Source organism: Lissotriton helveticus, chromosome 8, assembly GCF_964261635.1.
Source record: "Lissotriton helveticus chromosome 8, aLisHel1.1, whole genome shotgun sequence".
NCBI classification, from domain to species: Eukaryota; Metazoa; Chordata; class Amphibia; order Caudata; family Salamandridae; genus Lissotriton; species Lissotriton helveticus.
Window position 1 is genome coordinate 525,826,265 of NC_136069.1, and position 19,858 is coordinate 525,846,122.

At 44.9% G+C, this 19,858-nt stretch overlaps 1 pseudogene; it reads right to left on the reverse strand.

Moving 5' to 3' along the window:
• The window catches only part of LOC144773765 (ADP/ATP translocase 3 pseudogene), a 63,870-nt pseudogene extending 61,276 nt beyond the window's left edge, over positions 1 to 2,594 (reverse strand).
• Between the last annotated feature and the right edge of the window lie 17,264 nt (positions 2,595 to 19,858).

Genomic DNA, 19,858 nt, shown 5'->3' on the forward strand with positions numbered 1-19,858 from the left:
ACGTTCCATTTCCCAAACATTATAACAGCAGACTGAAAGCTGCTCCAGAATTTGTTGCAATAACTCAAACGTAATAGGAGCCCGGACCTGCTTGGGCATAACTTTTTCCCTACTCAGACCTTTCAGCATTTTTCCTACTAAAGTGTTGGCAACTGGCTTAAAACCCCATAACAATTGGCCATAAAATGACACACCAGATAATTTTCCTACAATAGTGGTGTGGGATAAACCTTTATCTATTAACATTAGAACAAATTCAAAAATTCATTCACACCATTTCCCTTTTGAAACTGTCTCATGAAAACAATTCTTATAACTCAAAAATTCTTCCCATGCTTGCAGATAACTTCTCCTAGTTGAAGGTGCTATGGAATGCTCGACTAGCTGGACGATCCTCAATCCGCTATGGCCCAAACGTTGTGTGGTACCATCGTTTTGCTGACGTCCGCCCCTGGCGCCAATGCACAAAACTTCTGTCAATGAGAATGAGAAAGTGCATCAGCAATAGAATTGTTGACCCCTGGGACATGCTTAGCCCTGAAAACCATATTAAACTGAAGACTCAAAAGCATGAACATTTTGAGCAATTGCAGTACCTTCAAATCCTTAGCTTTTTGGTTGTTCACCAGATTCACAATCGCCATATTATCAACATGGAACAAGACAGGTCTGTTCTGAAATTCTTGTCCCCATACCAATAATGCAACGATCAATGGGAAGAGTTCCAAAAACGCAATACTTCTTCCTTGCTTCATCCAATGCACAGGCCAACTTTCTGTGCACCATCTTCCTCCCCAAAACAAACCAAAAACCACTGGATCCTGCCGCATCAGAATAAATCTGAATCTGCCAAACAAAATCATCATCCACAAAATGCAAAGGTACGCCATTGAAACTGTCAAGAAAGCACAACTAAACTCTCAAATCCTCTTTAATGGTCCTGCAAAGTCGAATTCTATGATGTGGAAGAGAAGCTCCTCATAGCACCATACCCAAATGCCTACAAAAAGTCCTTCCTGCTCGTACCACCCTGCAAGCGAAATTTAAGTATCCTAAAAGTCGCTGCACTTGCCTCAACTCAATTTTCTTTTTGTCAAGCACCAATAGTAAAAATGATCGAATTTCCTGCAACTTACTAGCTGGGAGGCGCGCTTACATTTCCAACGTATCGATCTCTATACCTAAGAAAGTCAGGATCGATCTGGGCCCTTCTGCCTTATCTGGAGTCAAAGGAACCCCTAAAAACTCGGTAAATTCCTGAAACTTATTAAGGGCTGCCATGCAATGACCTGACTAAGCCTCTCCCATAAATAAGAAATCGTCCAAATAATGACAGCTGGCTCCTTTGTCACACACTTGTGAAAATATCCATTGAATAAAAGTACTAAATGTTTCAAACAAAGCACACGATGCCGCACAGCCCATTGGTAAAACGTTATCAACGTAATAGTGACCTTGAAAGAACATCCCCAGTAACTCAAAATCCGAAAGGGTGAATTAGCAGTAATCTGAAAGCTGATCGGATATCGCATTTTGCCAGCTCCGCCCCCCTACCCATCTGTGTCATCATTTTAATAGCCTCATCCACTGTGGTTTACGAAACTGAAGTATCCATTGTTGAGATAAAATCATTGACAGAGTGGCCTTCTGGCCAGGACAGATGCTGTATCATCCTATATTCCCCTGCAACCTTCTTAGGAATCACACCCAGCGGGGACACCTTTGCAGAACGCAAATTATCAGCCCACCTACGCTGACGTGGACCTTGATATCCCATTTTAAAGCCATTTTTAAACCCCCAGAATAGTCTCGCTGCTGCCTCAGTGTCTGGGTAAATTTCTAACCATGGCCCTAGATTTTCCAAATTAACTGGTGTATGTGCCTTTCGGGAAAGCGTGGAAAGGGGTGCCTCTCCCCCTATACACACCACTGTTCTGTTCGCTAAATCTTTGCCCACCAAATCCTCCATGTGGGAAAGAACACTGCGTGAGAGTATGTCGCCCTCCACATTGGGAGCATTCATGTTTGAAACAACATATTTGCCTACTGCACAGTCCTCTATTGAAATTCCAGCAGGCACCTGTCCCTGAACTTTGCCCCCATCCTCAACCACCCGCCCCTGTTTGGGCGGGACGCCACAGAAAGGGCCGGTAAGTAATTGGCAGCCCACTTGCAGTATGTGTTGTTGCAGGTGGGTGTGACGTGGACATCCATTGTAGCCAAAGCTCCGAGTCTACATCCCCCCATGGCTTCTCTGCACATAAACTGATCCTTGCTCTAAATTCTTCATCGTAGTTTAACCATGAATATCCCCCAAAATGCATTTGGGCTTTTCTGACTATATCCATGTACTTATAAAGGGCTACTGACCTCTCTGGATATTTTTCACAATAAATACGTGCATATATCAGAAAAGCCGAAGTCCAATTTTCTATAGTACGAGGTACCCTGGGACGACGAGCTAACTCCCATTCCTCTTCTTTCGAACCTTCCTTAGCCTGGATATCCCTGTGCAGTAATTTGAACACATCCACAAACTCGTGATTCCATATTTTCTGTTTGGTTTTGTCAGCTAAATGTGTTCCTAACGGCATTGCTTAACCCATGTAAGGAAGCCTTCTCTTAATGTTAATAGACACAGTTCCCTCGGACCTCTCCTCTTTGGACAACACATCAGATAAACTGGATTGCCTATTCTCTAGTCCCCCAACTCCCTCTGTTCTAATCAGTGTTTGCGCTGCTGCTGGCACTAACTGGTCACACAACACACGTTTATCCCCAATATTGACAACTTTCTTTGATCCAGACTGTAATCCCCCAGATTCCCCTCTTTCCTGTTCATCCTCCCAGACGGCCCACCAATGGGGCTTACCATAAGGTAACTGCTCTGCTCTCTTCTGAAACTCCGTCTGAGACATCCGCTTCTGATAATCTCTCGGCGTTTGTGTTTGATGAGATGAGTCCGCACTTGACCTCTGAAAAGATAAAACAGACTTTTTCGTTGCCTCCCCTTTAGCACCCCTTTTGTTATAAACCATACCTGTTAGCTTTTCAGAAACCGTTATGTTATTAAAACCGTCATTTTTCCCCACCTCCATCATATATTGATCACCACCATCCTCAAAAACATCCTGTTGTGTCGCACTTGTGCTAGGACATGCCCCATCCCCAGCCCCGCCATCAAAGGTTTTCCAAGTGGAAACAGCCCTCCACTCTTGAGGTCTGCTCAACCGCACAGAATCTGCCCTAGATCCGTCATAATGAATATAAGGATGATCCACGACGTCAGCTGGAACCGGGGAAAGAACAGCTTTACCTGATGTTACGCTAGTTGTAACACTCACAATGTTGTCAGAACGGCCGCAAGAACCCCGTAGAGAAATGGAACGTGTCTTGTGAGCTCTCCGATCTGCTACCTCATTTACAGCTGGGATTGCGTGCTCCACCCAAACCCACTGTCCCTCCAAGTCATTTGGCTGGGGGCAACTTGCTTCATAGTGGAAACCAGGTGGCGGGCGGGCACGTGGGAATAAATATTATCTGTCCCATCTTTTAACCGCAACACCTGGAGCTACTCTTTGTCCATATTCCTCCAACAATGTCTCTTCCGCTCCGTCGTCATCACTGTCCTCGCCCAAAACAATCTCCACGTCTTTTGGATCATTATTCACCTGCTCTCTGCAAATCTGTGACTTAACTCGGTGCTTCCCACGCCCTGCCAACGGCCACTCAATGTCCCCTGCTTTCCCGTTACCCCCAAACACTTCTCTGTTTTGCGCCAAAATGCTCTGAGCCTTTGAAAAGTTAATGTCTTGTGTAGCTTGCGCCGCAAACTCTTCCCCCTCCTCACTGTCACTGGAGTAAGAAACCAAAGAAGCGGTTCGCCTCCCCACCAGCACATTCTGCCCCCTGGCGCTCAAGACATTGTGTTGAACTGGACGGTCCACTGCCTTCTGACTGCATATAACTGGAGACAATGCTGGTATTACTACACTCCCCATCACACTTTGGCTGTCCATCCTTTTCTTTGCAACCTTCACTTTCCCTTTTTTCTTGAAGGCAGCAGCCTTCACCTCATGCGGAGCCCTGACCTGTATAACATTGCCCAAGACACAAGCTTCATTAAAATTGATAAGGGCGTCCCCTTGAATCACGGCCTCCTTTGGTGGAAGGGAAAGGCCCCTGCAAAAGGCCACATCCTTCAGAGCTGCACTAGTTGTAGAGACCCTCGCGGCGCCGGTGCTCCAGGATCGCGCTCTCCGGGCTCCTCTCTTCAGCGTTGTCTTCCTGCATGCCTCCACCGCTATCTGCACACCTTTTGCTGCCTTACGCTGTGGTGGCCTTGCAGGGGGAAGCATCTCTTGAAGTGCCTCAGGCGTCAGCATGTCCTCTCTCCCCTCCTTTTGTATAGTGCGCAGAGCCTCCACAAGCTCTGTGCTCATATTCATTATGAACTCTTTTAAAATGTCCCAAAGAACCTGTAAATATTGAGTATTTTCCCAAACAAGGTAAAAAAACGCCACCTCAGGAGCCAAAATCTAACTAAAACGCGCCCTGCCGCCTCTGACTCGCTCGCGCTCCTACAACTGCCTGCCTACGCCCTTTGAAATCTCTAGCGTGCGCCCCCCCTGCCTGACGCTCCCTCCACTAAACCCCGTATGGCCCGTTCACGTGCGCGAATATCCCCAGGGGAAGACGGCTCGCGCCGCTCCCCCTGAGGGCCCATTCTCAGTATCGATTGATCAGGAATGTTGGTAATAAAACACTGATGTGCTCTCAGGTGGCCAGCACGGTTTGGTAAGTTATGGAAGTCAGAGCAGGAGGGCCATGTGCTATAACCCAGTGAGTTGACGTCTTGTACAAGTGCCACAAATTACAAGTGCTATTTTATAAAACATGTCAATTTTGTGTTCCTGAGTCAATAATTGGTGTCATGAGACACCTTGAAAGGTTTTCATCGGTCATAGGCATCAACAGTCACAAGAATTATTTCAATGTTTTCACATTGCCACCTGAAGCCCACAGCCTTACGGCTAGAGCTGCCGACTTTGGAGCTAGGGAACCGGGTTCGAGCCTAGGCGTCGGCTCAGCATCTTGTGATTCGGGGCAAATCACGTAATCTTCCTGCACCAAACAAATAATGAATGTGTCCTTGCATAGCGTAACTGGTGCTAATGTAAACGCTCCAATACCTTCGGGTCAAGGTTGCGCTTTATAAATCTACAAAAAAATAAACATTGAATGGTAACGTTATAACATAAATGGATAGTATTTGGCAAGGTCTTGTGGCTGACATTTTATGGGCTACGGCTGCTATACAATTTTCTCCGCACTATGGGGCATTTGTGCGAGCCTAACATGGCATGGGCAAGGTATAATGAATGCTACAATATCCTCAGCGGTTGTCTGCGAGCGGTCAATTGCAGTTCGATTATGGTTGGAATAATTTGCATTGCGGTTTTGGGGAGCAATAGGTTTCTCATGACGAGGCAAGGTATATCATTTCTTCTATGCTCCTTAGACCAGTTAGAGTTTGTAGGCATCTTAACACTGTGGGGTGAACATTGTTTTCCCATGATGACCTGGTAAAATTCTGAACAAATCTGCTTGGTAACAGCAGCTAGGTTTTTTCAGCTCTGCCCTTAGATATGAGAATGGCGAGCAGGCACACATCATTCCCGCTCACGGACAAGTTGTTTTTGGTCGAGCCTGGGCAGTGCCTGCGCTGCTCTGCAAGGCATGCTGCAATAAGGTATGGACATGAAGCTCCATGCACTCTTCGCCCAGTTTTCTAATTGGCTTGTGTCATTGTCCATTGTAAACTGTCAATAGGCTTAGTAGTCCCTCCTTAGTACCACCTTTTCCCATTTTGTAACCTCCCATGAGGACACCCCCTGTTACGTGTGTTGTTGCTCGGTAGGCTTTAATTACAACCTTTGAGCAGTATTTTCTCAAAGAGCTTTGTCCTGCCTGCTCTTGCCGGCAGGAAAAGGCAGGAAACACCCTCTCCTAACAGCTTTTGCAATGCGATAAGTCTTGCATTTGCGATAGTTCAAACTATTTGCATTGTAAATGACATTGCCTTTTACCTGTTTTTAAAAAAACACATAAATAAAAGGCATTGTCATTTACAATGCCCAAAGCTCAAACTCTCGTAAATGCGAGACCTATTGCATTGCAAATGCTTGTTATATATTGCTTTCAAAACAAACTTCTCACTTTTGTAAGTCCTGCAAATATTCTAATGTGAACATCAAGCAACAAAAATTTAGCAAATTCAGAAGGAAGAAAGTCTTGGCCATGTTTGCAGGAATTTAAACTCATGACCTGCAGTGCACTGCCTAGTTCAGTGGCAACCATTTAACTCATTGATCTATCCTGCTGGGTTACTGACATACAAACATACATTTTAAATTGTGTAATGGAAGTGGAAAATGGCTTCTTTAATTTAAAAAAAATTGCCCTGTGTGTTACCTATCAAGAAAGTTGCGTGACCAAGGATTTTGTCCTCCTGAAAGCACATTCTGCAATTTGAAATGACAAGCAGGATGCACTTTATTCCTTTTAACCCCTTCGCTGCTAGGCCTTTTCCCCTCCTGTGCTAAGGCTTTTTTTGGCGTTTTGGAGTAGTGCGCGCTTAGGCCCTTGTAACTTTTTGACCACATAAGGTATCCACGCCAAATTTGCGTCCTTTTCTTCCAACATCATGTGGATTCTAAAGGCGCCCAGGGTTTGTGGATTCCCTTGGAGGGGTCCCAGAAATTAACCAAAATATAGTGATTTATTTGTTTTTTTCAGAAAAATGGGAAAAACGGGCTGCAAATGAAGGCCTCTGGGTTTTTCCCTGAAAATGATATCAAAAAAGGGTTTGTGGGGCTGAAATCTCAATTTTCTCAGCTTTTAGGGAATGACAGTCTTTTGTCAGAGAACCGAAATTTTTCACTCAGCTTGGCATTTTTCTGGGACATTGCCTATTTTTGCTATTTTTAGAGCTTTCCACCTCCTTCCAGTTAATGGTAGAAATGAGTTTGAAAGCAATAATGGATCCTGGAAAGCTTTACATTTTCAAAAAGTAGACAAATTCTGAATTCAGAAAAGGGTCATTTGTCTAAATCCATGAAGGTTTCGTTATAGAAACTAACAGTTAGATATTGGAATAATTGAAAATTTGTTGAAAAAAACAGCCTTTTGTCTCAACGTTTTCACCTATAACTTTTTCTAATTTTGACAGCTCTTGGAAAGCAATATACCGTTACATCCGTTAGACCTTCCTGGTTGTGGGGATATATAGGACTTGTAGTTTCACCAAGAACCCGACGAACCCAGATCCAAAAACTGAGCAGCAACTTGCAATGGTATTTTTTCATTTACTGGGTATAGAGCACTTTGTCTTGGAAAATGTATACATGGAATAATCTGTATGAAAGACACCTATGTATTTCTGAATTGGGTACAAATTATAGAGTTCAGAAACAGTATATAATTGCACATTTTCAAAATTGGGAATACTCATACTAGCATGAGAATTATTTGTCATTTTTCAAAAAGATTTTTTTTTACACAATGTCTTTCATTGAAAGGGAGAAATGCATGAAAGCTCAATTGGTAATAACAGTTGATTTACAAATCTGAATTACCCCAAGTGTCCCGATAAAAACGGTACCTCACTTGTGTGGGTCGGCCTTGTGCCTGCGACAGGAAACGGCGCAAAATGCAACGTGGTCACACCTAAATTTTGCAGTTACAAATTGACCCTTTTTTGGCAAAGTGCCTACCTGTAGTTTTTGCACCCTAGCTCTGCCGGCACCTAGGGAAACCTAGCAAACCTATACATTTTTGAAAAGTAGACACCAGGGGGAATTTAGGATGGGGTGACTCGACTGCCTACCACCAGGTTTTGTTACCCAGAATCCCTTGCAAAACTAAGATTTTGACAAAAAAACACATTTTCCTCACATTTCTGTGGTGGAAAGTTCTGGAATCTGCGTGGATCAACAAATTTCCACCCACCAAGCGTTCCCCCAGGTCTCCCGATAAAAACGGTACCTCACTTGTGTGGGTCGGCCTTGTGCCTATGACAGGAAATGGCACAAAATGCAGCATGGTCGCACCTCAATTTCCCAGTGAAATCTTGCGCTCTTTGGACAAAGAGACTACCTTTTGTTTTTGAGCCCTAGCTCAGCCGGCACCTAGGGAAACCTAGCAAACCTATATATTTTTGAAAAGTAGACACCCAGGGAATTCAGGATGGGGTGACTCGACTGCCTATCACCAGGTTTTGTTACCCAGAATCCCTTGCAAAGCTAAGAATTTGACCAAAAAAACACATTTTCCTCACATTTCTGTGGTGGAAAGTTCTGGAATCTGCGTGGATCAACAAATTTCTACCCACCCATCGTTCCCCCAGGTCTCCCGATAAAAACGGTACCTCACTTGTGTGGGTAGGCATAGTGGCTGCGACACGAAACAGCGCAAAACGCAACGTGGTCGCACCTCAATTTCCCAGTGAAATTTAGCACGTTTTGGACAAAAAGACTACCTTTTGTTTTTGCGCCGTAGCTCTGCCAGCACCAAGGGAAACCTAGAAAACCTATACATTTTTGAAAACTAGATACCCAGGGGAATTCAGGATGGGGTGACTCGTCTGCCTACCCCCAGGTTTTGTTACCCAGAATCCCTTGCAAACTTAAAAATTTGACCAAAAAAACACATTTTGCTCACATTTCTGTGGTGGAAATTTCTGGAATCTGCGTGGATCAACAAATTTCTACTCACCCAGCGTGCCCCCAGGTCTCCCGAAAAAAATGGTACCTCACTTGCGTGGGTAGGCATAGTGGCTGCGACATGAAACAGCGCAAAACGCAGCATGGTCGCACCTCAATTTCCCAGTGAAATTTAGCACGTTTTGGACAAAAAGACTACCTTTTGTTTTTGCGCCGTAGCTCTGCCAGCACCTAGGGAAACCTAGCAAACCTATACATTTTTGAAAACTAGACACTCAGGGAAATTAAGGATGGGGTGACTCGTCTGCCTACCCCCAGGTTTTGTTACCCAGAATCCCTTGCAAACATAAAAATTTGACCAAAAAACACATTTTCCTCACATTTCTGTGGTGGAAAGTTCTGGAATCTGCGTGGATCAACAAATTTCCACCCACCCAGCGTGCCCCCAGGTCTCCCGAAAAAAATGGTACCTCACTTGCGTGGGTAGGCATAGTGGCTGGACATGAAACAGCGCAAAACGCAGCATGGTCACACCTCAATTTCCCAGTGAAATTTAGCACGTTTTGGACAAAAAGACTACCTTTTGTTTTTGCACCGTAGCTCTGCCAGCACCTAGGGAAACCTAGCAAACCTATACATTTTTGAAAACTAGACACCCAGGGAAATTCAGGATGGGGTGACTCGTCTGCCTACCCCCAGGTTTTGTTACCCAGAATCCCTTGCAAACATAAAAATTTGACCAAAAAAACACATTTTCCTCACATTTCTGTGGTGGAAAGTTCTGGAATCTGCGTGGATCATCAAATTTCCACACACCCAGCGTGCCCCCAGGTCTCCCGAAAAAAATGGTACCTCACTTGCGTGGGTAGGCATAGTGGCTGCGACATGAAACAGCTCAAAACGCAGCATGGTCGCACCTCAATTTCCCAGTGAAATTTAGCACGTTTTGGACAAAAAGACTACCTTTTGTTTTTGCGCCGTAGCTCTGCCAGCACCTAGGGAAACCTAGCAAACCTATACATTTTTGAAAACTAGACACCCAGCTGAATTCAGAATTGGGTGACTCGTCTGCCTACCCCCAGGTTCTGTTACCCAGAATCCCTTGCAAACATAAACATTTGACCAAAAAAACACATTTTCTTCACATTTCTGTGGTGGAAAGTTCTGGAATCTGCGTGGATCAACAAATTTCCACCCACCCAGCGTGCCCCCAGGTCTCCCAAAAAAAATGGTACCTCACTTTTGTGGGTAGGCATAGTGGCTGCGACATGAAACAGCGCAAAACGCAGCATGGCCGCACCTCAATTTCCCAGTGAAATTTAGCACGTTTTGGACAAAAAGAGTACCTTTTGTTTTTGCGCCGTAGCTCTGCCAGCACCTAGGGAAACCTAGCAAGCCTATACATTTATGAAAACTAGACACCCAGGGGAATTCAGGATGGGGTGACTCGTCTGCCTACCCCCAGGTTTTGTTACCCAGAATCCCTTGCAAACATAAAAATTTGACCAAAAAAAACATTTTCCTCACATTTCTGTGGTGGAAAGTTCTGGAATCTGTGTGGATCAACAAATTTCCATGCACCCAGCGTGCCCCCAGGTCTCCCGAAAAAAATGGTACCTCACTTGCGTGGGTAGGCATAGTGGCTGCGACATGAAACAGCGCAAAACGCAGCATGGTCGCACCTCAATTTCCCAGTGAAATTTAGCACGTTTTGGACAAAAAGACTACCTTTTGTTTTTGCGCCTTACCTCTGCCATCACCTAGGGAAACCTAGTAAACCTATACATTTTTGAAAACTAGACACCCAGGGGAATTTAGGATGGGGTGACTCGTCTGCCTACCCCCAGGTTTTGTTACCCAGAATCCCTTGCAAACATAAAAATTTGACCAAAAAAACACATTTTCCTCACATTTCTGTGGTGGAAAGTTCTGGAATCTGTGTGGATCAACAAATTTCCATGCACCCAGCGTGCCCCCAGGTCTCCCGAAAAAAATGGTACCTCACTTGCGTGGGTAGGCATAGTGGCTGCGACATGAAACAGCGCAAAACGCAGCATGGTCGCACCTCAATTTCCCAGTGAAATTTAGCATGTTTTGGACAAAAAGACTACCTTTTGTTTTTGCGCCTTACCTCTGCCATCACCTAGGGAAACCTAGTAAACCTATACATTTTTGAAAACTAGACACCCAGGGGAACTTAGGATGGGGTGACTCGTCTGCCTACCCCCAGGTTTTGTTACCCAGAATCCCTTGCAAACATAAAAATTTGACAAAAAAAACACATTTTTCCTCACATTTCTGTGGTGGAAAGTTCTGGAATCTGTGTGGATCAACAAATTTCCTCCCACCCAGCGTGCCCCCAGGTCTCCCAAAAAAAATGGTACCTCACTTGCATGGGTAGGCATAGTGGCTGCGACATGAAACAGCGCAAAATGCAGCATGGTCGCACCTCAATTTCCCAGTGAAATTTAGCACGTTTTGGACAAAAAGACTACCTTTTGTTTTTGCGCCGTAGCTCTGCCAGCACCTAGGGAAACCTAGCAAACCTATACATTTTTTAAAACTAGATACCCAGGGGAATTCAGGATGGGTTGACTCGTCTGCCTACCCCCAGGTTTTGTTACCCAGAATCCCTTGCAAACCTAAAAATTTGACAAACAAAACACATTTTCTTCACATTTCTGTGGTAGAAAGTTCTGGAATCTGCGTGGATCAACAAATTTTCACCCACCCAGCGTTTCCCCAGGTCTCCCAAAAAAAATGGTACCTCACTTGCGTGGGTAGGCATAGTGGCTGCAACATGAAACAGCGCAATACGCAACATGGCTGCACCTCAATTTCCCAGTGAAATCTAGCACGTTTTGGCCAAAAAGACTACCTTTTGTTTTTGCGCTGTAGCTCTGCCAGCACCTAGGGAAACCTAGCAAACCTATACATTTTTGAAAACTAGACACCCAGGGGAGTTCACGATGGGGTGACTCGACTGCCTCCCACCAGGTTCTGTTACCCAGAATCCCTTGCAAACAGAAACATTTGACCAAAAAAACACATTTTCGTCACATTTCTGTGGTGGAAAGTTCTGGAATCTGCGTGGATCCACAAAATTCCACCCACCCAGCGTTCCCCTAGTTCTCCTGAAAAAAATGGTACCTCACTTGCGTGGATAGACATAGTGGCTGCAACAGGAAGCGGTTCAAATCGTACGGTGGTGAATTTACATTACCCTATTGCAAAACTACCTTGATTTTGGGGGGGGGCATCTGAGTTTGTGGCCCGGGGCTCGGTGGTATTCTTTGGAAAGTAGCAAACCCAAACAGTTCTGAAAACTAGACACCCGGGAGAGTCCAGGGAGGTATGGCATGCGTGGGTCCCCCAATGTTTTCCTACCCAGAACTCCTTGCAAACCTTAAAATTAGGTAAAAATTGCACTTTTCAAAACTTTTTGGCGTGGGCTCGCCGTGCCGGCAAAAATGTCCTAGCACCCAGCGTTCCCCTTGTTCTCCCGAGTAAAAGGATACCTCACTTGTGTGGGTGCCCCAAAGCTGAATACGCCAAAAATGAATTTTGAAAAAAGTAGTATTTAGTAGTATTTAAGTTTTACAAATTAAGCCCCCCAGCCTAAGTCACATGCCTTGGGCCCACCCACACAAGTGAGGTATCATTTTTCTCGGGAGAACAAGGGAAACGCTGGGTGGTAGGACATTTGTGCCGGCAGCGAGATCCCACCCAAAAAAGTACGGAAAAGTGGGTTTTTTGACCAAAATTTAAGGTTTGCTGGGGTTTCTGGGTAGGAAAACATTGGGGGACCCACGCATGCCATACCTCCCTGGACTCCCCCGGGTGTCTAGTTCTCAGAACTGTTTGGGTTTGGTAGTTTGCAAAGATGCCCGCCAAGCCCCGGGCCAAAAGCTCAGGTGACCCCCTCAAAAAATAAGATTGTTTGGCTAAAGGAAATTTTTTGGTCTCCACAGTAAGAATTGGGCCTTTTCCTAAAGCAGCCCACCACCAAACAGACACCGCCAGACAGGCACCAGTCCACAGACACCGGCAGCCAAGCGCCAAACCATGCACACAGTCAGACAATGGACACTACACGCAAACCAACATCATACTTTAGTTTTTTTTTTTTAAATAAAAGAGAAACAAAAACAAATTGCAAATTGATACAAATCTACTAACTCGACAACTAAATCTAAAAAGACTACACAAATACAAACTTTGAAACTGAACAATAAGTTTTACAGAATAAAGACCAACCAGTTCACTTTACCACTCATTGATACTCCCAAAAATTCTTTTGCGTGTGGTACAATCTAAAACAAGCAGGTACACACAGCCCGGGATTTGAAGGGCAGTCGGGGCAGTACATGCGAACCTCCTTCCGCAAACCTCTTCGCCAACAGACTCTACCTCTCCGACTGGGAAAGCCTTTTGAGGCTGTAGGAGGAATTGTATCAGGAAAGTGGCGATCTTTCAATCTGGCAACATCCTCCACCACTCCAACTCTAGGAACACTTGCCTGTTCCACTAAAACAAGGCTGCCTATTACAGACTCCTGAAACTTTACAAAAGACAACTTTGACTGGGGACAAGATTTCTGGAACACAATAAAAGCATTAAAGGTTGCCAAGTGGAAAAGATGGATAGCCAACTTCTTGTACCAAATGTAAGCCTTACGAAGAGCAGCATACGGTTCCAACCTCTGATCAACTCTGTCAACACCACCCATGTACTTATTGTAGTCCAGTATGCACACAGGTTTGCGCACTTCTGCAACCTGACCCCAAACAGTCCGTGGTTCAGTGCTTTCATCATGTATTGTAGTCAACATGTAGACATCTCTCCTGTCTGTAAACTTCACAGCTAGAAGCTCCTCACAACGCAATGCACTGCACTGTCCCCGAGCAAGCTTTCGACAAACAAGTTCTTTTGGGAAACCTTTACGGTTTGAGCGGATTGTGCCACAAGCAACAGTGTCCACTTTGGCCAATTCCCTGAACAACCGCACACCAGTGTAGAAGTTATCGACATACAAATGATGGCCTTTGTTAAACAATCCACGACCAAGTTCCCACACAATTTTCTCAGTCACTCCAAAAGTCGACGGACAACCAGGGGGGTTAATCCTGGATTCCTTACCAGTGTACACCCTTAAATTAGAGACATATACAGTCTCACTGTCACACAGCATATACAGTTTGATTCCATAGCGTGCCCTCTTACTAGGAATGTATTGCCGAAATACCAAGCGGCCCTTGAACAACAGCAAAAACTCATCCACTGCAATTTCTTTCCCAGGATAAAAGATCTCAGAAAATCGATCAACCAAATGATCAATGACAGGCCGAATCTTGAAAAGACGGTCACAATCAGGGTGATCTCGTGGCAAAGCAAGACTATTGTCAACAAAATGCATCATCCGCAGCAGAAGCAAATACCTATCACGACTCATGACTGCCGGAAATATAGCTGTTGCCATCAAGGGACTAGTAGACCAATATGAAGCCATTGATGGTTTCCTAAGCAAGCCCATCAAAAAAGTTAAACCCAAAAACTTTTTCATCTCCTCCAAATTTGTGGGAGTCCACCAGGTAGCTCTAGCGTGGGGCTTAAGGCTGGCACTGTTCACCCTCAAAAAAATTTCAGCATACAAATCAGTCTGCTCTACAATCTCTGCCAAAAGCACATCATCCATAAACAACTTGAAAAAATCAATAGGCAAAAAGTTTTCAGTGTTCACCCTACACCCTGGAACACCAGTAAATTCAGGCAATGCCGGCTGCACCATGCCTGGTGCAACCCAGAGGTCAGAACTTTCATCATCAAGTCTTGCAGCCGCAGGCCACCGCCCAGCTGCCTCTTGTCTCACTACACCAACTGGAAGTCTAGCAGCCCCAGGCTGCAGCCCAGATGTCTCTTGCCGCACTATTGGCACATCAATGTCCTCCGCAACCACAGGCACAACAATGTCCTCACAAACCGTAACCACAGCAATGTCCTCCCCAACCACAGGCACATCATCCACACCAAAAGTAGCTTCATCAGCACTCAAAGTGTCTTCATCATCAGATGAAGCCATGTGTAGAGAAAACTCACTACCTGAATCTTCACCTCCCACCTCTGGCTCAGAATCAGAGTCAGACTCTGGACCATGGTCAGAGGAAGAATCAAAAAGCATTCCAACAACTGAGCAGTAATCCGGCGGCTAGCCATTATCCTTACAAATAAAGGAGTCTGCACAAACAACTCAACAACCCCAACACTGCGCAAAGTAAGATAAAAAATGTGAGACTTTTTCACAAAAAACTATATTTAGAAAAAATATACAATTCACTTACAAGACACAACTACACTCACCAGCACCTACTCTGCAAAGACACAGCAAATAGGCAACGATATCCCACTAGAAAGAAGAAAAAAAAACTTACATCTACAGAAGGACACATCAAAAACAAATGCAAAACATGTTTTACAATCACAACAAACAGAAACAAAACATACTCGTATTACTACACACTTTGCAAAATAAACAATTACATTACAATTGAACAAAAAAAAGGTCTCTTACCAAACACATGCAACTACAGAAACAGCAGAACAACAGAACCACCAGTAACAGAACCGCACACTGCAACAATCTAAAGAGAAAAAAAAACAATACACATTAGAAGAAACACAAACAACACACATTACAACAGGCTATGTCACAGGGTATGTCACAAATGGGGTGTCTGTCCCCAAGGGGGGAAGATTATAAATCATTATAAACGTGGGCCCCCTGGAAGCAACCCTACGGAGGGCAGAGAGGCCAAATAAAGACACGGCAGAACATACATTAAACAAATGGGCCCAAGGAAGCAACCCTTGGCCAAGGGGTCGCTCCCTATAAAAAACAAAAACCTGGAGTATAGTGGGCTTTTCTATCCCCCCCTGGGACCAGAAACTGTAAAAAAAACAGCCACTCCGCCCCCAGGGGGGGGGGGGGGGGCAGAATAGTCTACAATATTTATAATGCCCCCTGGAAGCGACCTTTGCCCAAGGGGTCGCTTCCTTTATAAATATATTAAAATCCCTGGTGTCTAGTGGGCTTTTCTACCCCCCCTGGGTCCAGATGTGGCCCAAAAAACAGCTGATCTGCCCCCAGGGGGGGCAGACAAGTCTAAAAAAAATTATGGGCCACTAGGAAGCGACCCTTCCCCAAGGGGTCGCTTCCTTTACCATTATAAATAAATCCCTGGTGTCTAGTGGGCTTTTCTGCCCCCCCTGGGTCCAGATCACGCGCTAACATGGGCGATCTGCTCCTAGGGGGGGGCAGAAAAGTCTACACTACATTTTGATGGCCCTGAAAGCGACCCTTGCCCAAGGGGTTGCTTCCTTTACAAATAAAAACACAATCCCTGGTGTCTAGTGGGCTTTCCTGCTCCCCCCCCCCCGGGTCCAGATTCCCGAATAAAACGGTTGATCTGCCCCCAGGGGGGGCGGAAAAGTCTAAACAAATAAAAAATGCCCCAGGAAGCGACCCTTTTATCAAAAAAAATAATCCCTGGTGTCTAGTGGGCTTTTCTGCCCCCCCTGGGTCGAGATCGCTCGCAAAAACGAGGGATCTCGACCCAGGGGGGGGGGCAGAAAAGTCTGAATTACAAAATTATGGCCCTAGGAAGCGACCCTTGCCCAAGGGGTCGCTTCCTTTTATGAAAAAAAACATCCCTGGTGTCTAGTGGGCTTTTTTGCCCCCCCTGGGTCGAGATCGCTCGCTAAAACGAGCGATCTCGACCCAGGGGGGGCAAAAAAGTCTGAATTACAAAAATTATGGCCCTAGGAAGCGACCCTTGCCCAAGGGGTCGCTTCCTTTTATGAAAATAAACATCCCTGGTGTCTAGTGGGCTTTTCTGCCCCCCCTGGGTCAAGATCGCTCGCTAAAACGAGCGATGTCGACCCAGGGGGGGCAGAAAAGTCTGACTTTCACGAATTTAGCCCCTGGAAGCGACCCTTGCCCAAGGGGTCGCTTCCTTTTCAGACAAAAACATCCCTGGTGTCTAGTGGGGGCATTACTGGTGCAGGATCGCAACGCTGTGCGCGATCCTGAACCAGGAATGCCCTGCATTGGGACATCAGGGGAGAAGAAACAGTGTTTCCTCCCCCCGATGCCTCAAGGCACCGAGAAATGCCCCCCCGCCCCACCGGAGACCAAAAACCTACCTTGTAGCTGGACGCGCTGGAAAGAAATGGCTTCCAGCGCGTCCAGCACTTCCTGATGACGTCGGCGTGCGCGACAGCGGGCTGACGTCACCAGGAAGTGCGGGGGGCGGGGGGAGCAGCGCGAAGTCTTCCGCTGCCACCCCCCAAAAAACAAACACGATCTGAGCCCCAGGGGGGGAGCGACAGCGCTCCCCCCGAGGGCTGTACTGATGACGGAGCGGTTCCGTCATCAGCACAGCCCAACCGATGCTGATGACGGAACCGCTCCGTCATCAGCATCGAAGGGGTTAAAGCTAGTTTCTATACAGTTCACTGGGGACTTTCCAATGAAGGCAGATGAAGATTTCGTACTGAAGACCGGATCCTGAGATGATCCTGAGATGATTCTTCAATGTCGTGATAAACAGTGTGCTAAAAGTCCAGTTTGAATAAAAGATTCAACATGCCCTATTATTTGATAGGCCCTAAGTGGGCATGGCATGGCATGGGCGTACGAAAGGCAAGGATCCAGATGCTGCAACCATTTCAATCAGCAGCTAAACAGACATGCTTCCTCCAAGCAGTGTCAGGGAGCCATCATGAATTGGTTGACAGTGTCTCTAAGGACAGGAACACTATCTCTCCATATTAAAGTGTTCTACAGTAGGAACTGCACTATTGTCATAGATAACAAGCATTGATTTTTCCTGGGATTGTTGTTTAGAATGGCCATCCCTCTTGGAAAAGTTGACAGGCTCCTGGAGAGTTTTCTCAACAATTCTGGACAGGATTCTCCTATAAATATCAGGGTCTTTGGGCCAAGGAAATCATGCATGATTTGGTAACTAAGGGGAATATTAGCAAGAACCTCGTTAAAATTATCGCCGTTTTAGCAGCAGGAACCTGGTAATAATACTTCTTTGCCGTTAATACACAATTGGTACATAAATATGGTAGCTAAGAACAGGAAAAAAGAGCATTGGAGGTGGAGCCCGAACGTGATCTTGAACCTGAACATAAGAAAAGAAGGAGACCAAAATAGACAGATAAAAGATAGTCAATTGATCGGAAAGGCCGACAAAAAGGAAAGGAACAGAAATTGGCACAACAACTTAAAGAGGTTAATAAAACATACATTTGCGATCATAACTCCATTTACACTATTTTAATATTACACTATTTGGAATAATATAAAGTAGGCGAAATTGTAATGCTATAGCAGGAAGTGGGCATCCCAGTAATAGGATGCCCTGGACAGGTTTTATAATCCCACAAACTCCATCTCGGCTCAATCGCACACTGATAGTTGTTAGAGATTCATTCCTGTCAAAGGCAGGAATAAATCCATATACAGGGTAGGAATCGTTGATGAGAAGAGGGAAGAGGGGATGGGGCTTTCACTAGGGGAAATAGTTTCCCATGATGAAAAAAGTAAAACATGTTATAAAGCTACATATGGAGGAAGATTTTCTCAAGCTAATAATATTCACGCATTTCTGATTATAATAAAATAGAATTCACAAAAGATTTCTTTGAAAACTCCATAAAAACTACCAGGTGCAGTGTCCCACGAGTGCATCTTGAAACATTTGTGTGTTACAAACCACTTATACATGTAGTCCAAATACAGAAGGAACCCTACAGGGGTAGGTTTCTGACAATCTTTGAGAAACAGGTCACGTTGTAGCATAATGCCAAGCAACTGTAATGCTAAATTAGCTTTCAAAAGCTATAGATTTCATTAACCTAAACTGTTGTGGGAAAATAGCTCGATTCATTACCAAAATGCAGTTTTGCATCTAATGTGTAACTGGGAATTTAGCTGGAGGATAGAACAGTGTACCTTAATAATTAATTAATGTGTTGACGTCCTGATAATTACCCTCCTTCCAAGGAAAATTGTTGCCAAGAAGAGATAAAAAGCTTAATGTGCGGGGAGAAATCTGTCACGTTAAAGAAAGCCTGCTGCAAACCATATTTTTTTCATCAAGCAATAAATGGTTTGGATAAACGAATCCAATGCAGGATACTTTATATACCAAGTTTAATACACATATTACAAGGATTGCTTATTTGTGTTTTGACATAGGTTATAAGTCTTTCCAGCATCTGTATTAGATTTTCTGGTTTATAAAAAATAAAATCACAGTATTTGTAACAGCACATACAAACTTGAAATTGCTTGACTACGTTGCAACTAAGAGGCAAAAACATATGAGGGTTCATGCACCAAGTACAAATGTGAACAATTTCTTCAAATTTAGGGCCCGATTTAAATGTTACATTTAAGCATACTCCGTCACAACAGTGACAGTGGGCTTACTGCCAACGTGATGGTCCACCAAACAAATTTAAAAACAAGTGTATCATAGTTTGACCACAGCAGAGATTACTCCCTCTCCACCATGGCCAAAATGCTCCAACATCCTGGCAGATTAATGGCCGGGAGAGAGTTGGCTGCATGTCTTTATGCCCAATTAGAATGGGTGGACATATATCCGTTTTTTAATGCCTGCCAGCATCAGGTAAACCCTGGTGATAAGGGGCAGTAAAAAACTAAGAATGCCCCCCTCGCAATGGGAGATGACTACCATGGAAAGGGGGGCATTTTATTTTCCATAAGAAAATCCCACCACAGGATTTTCTTTTTGAGACAAAAACAGTATGGTGCTGGACTTAGTCATTTGGGAGGAGCCCTGCAGCACCTGCAGAAAGCATCGACAGAAACCGGTATGACTGTGGTTCCTGGCGATGCTTTAAGAAACGGCCACCAGCTTTGCGGCCATTTCATGATTTGGCAGTCGGAGGTGCAGTCTAGGTGACGGAGTGTTGTGTAGTTCCTGTAAATCTTTATAGGAGCTGAACGTTTAGACAGCATAAACTGTAGGAGTGGTGTCCATACTGATTCCATACACCACCACCAGATATGTTCGCCTGTGTACCAGCTAGCTCACAGT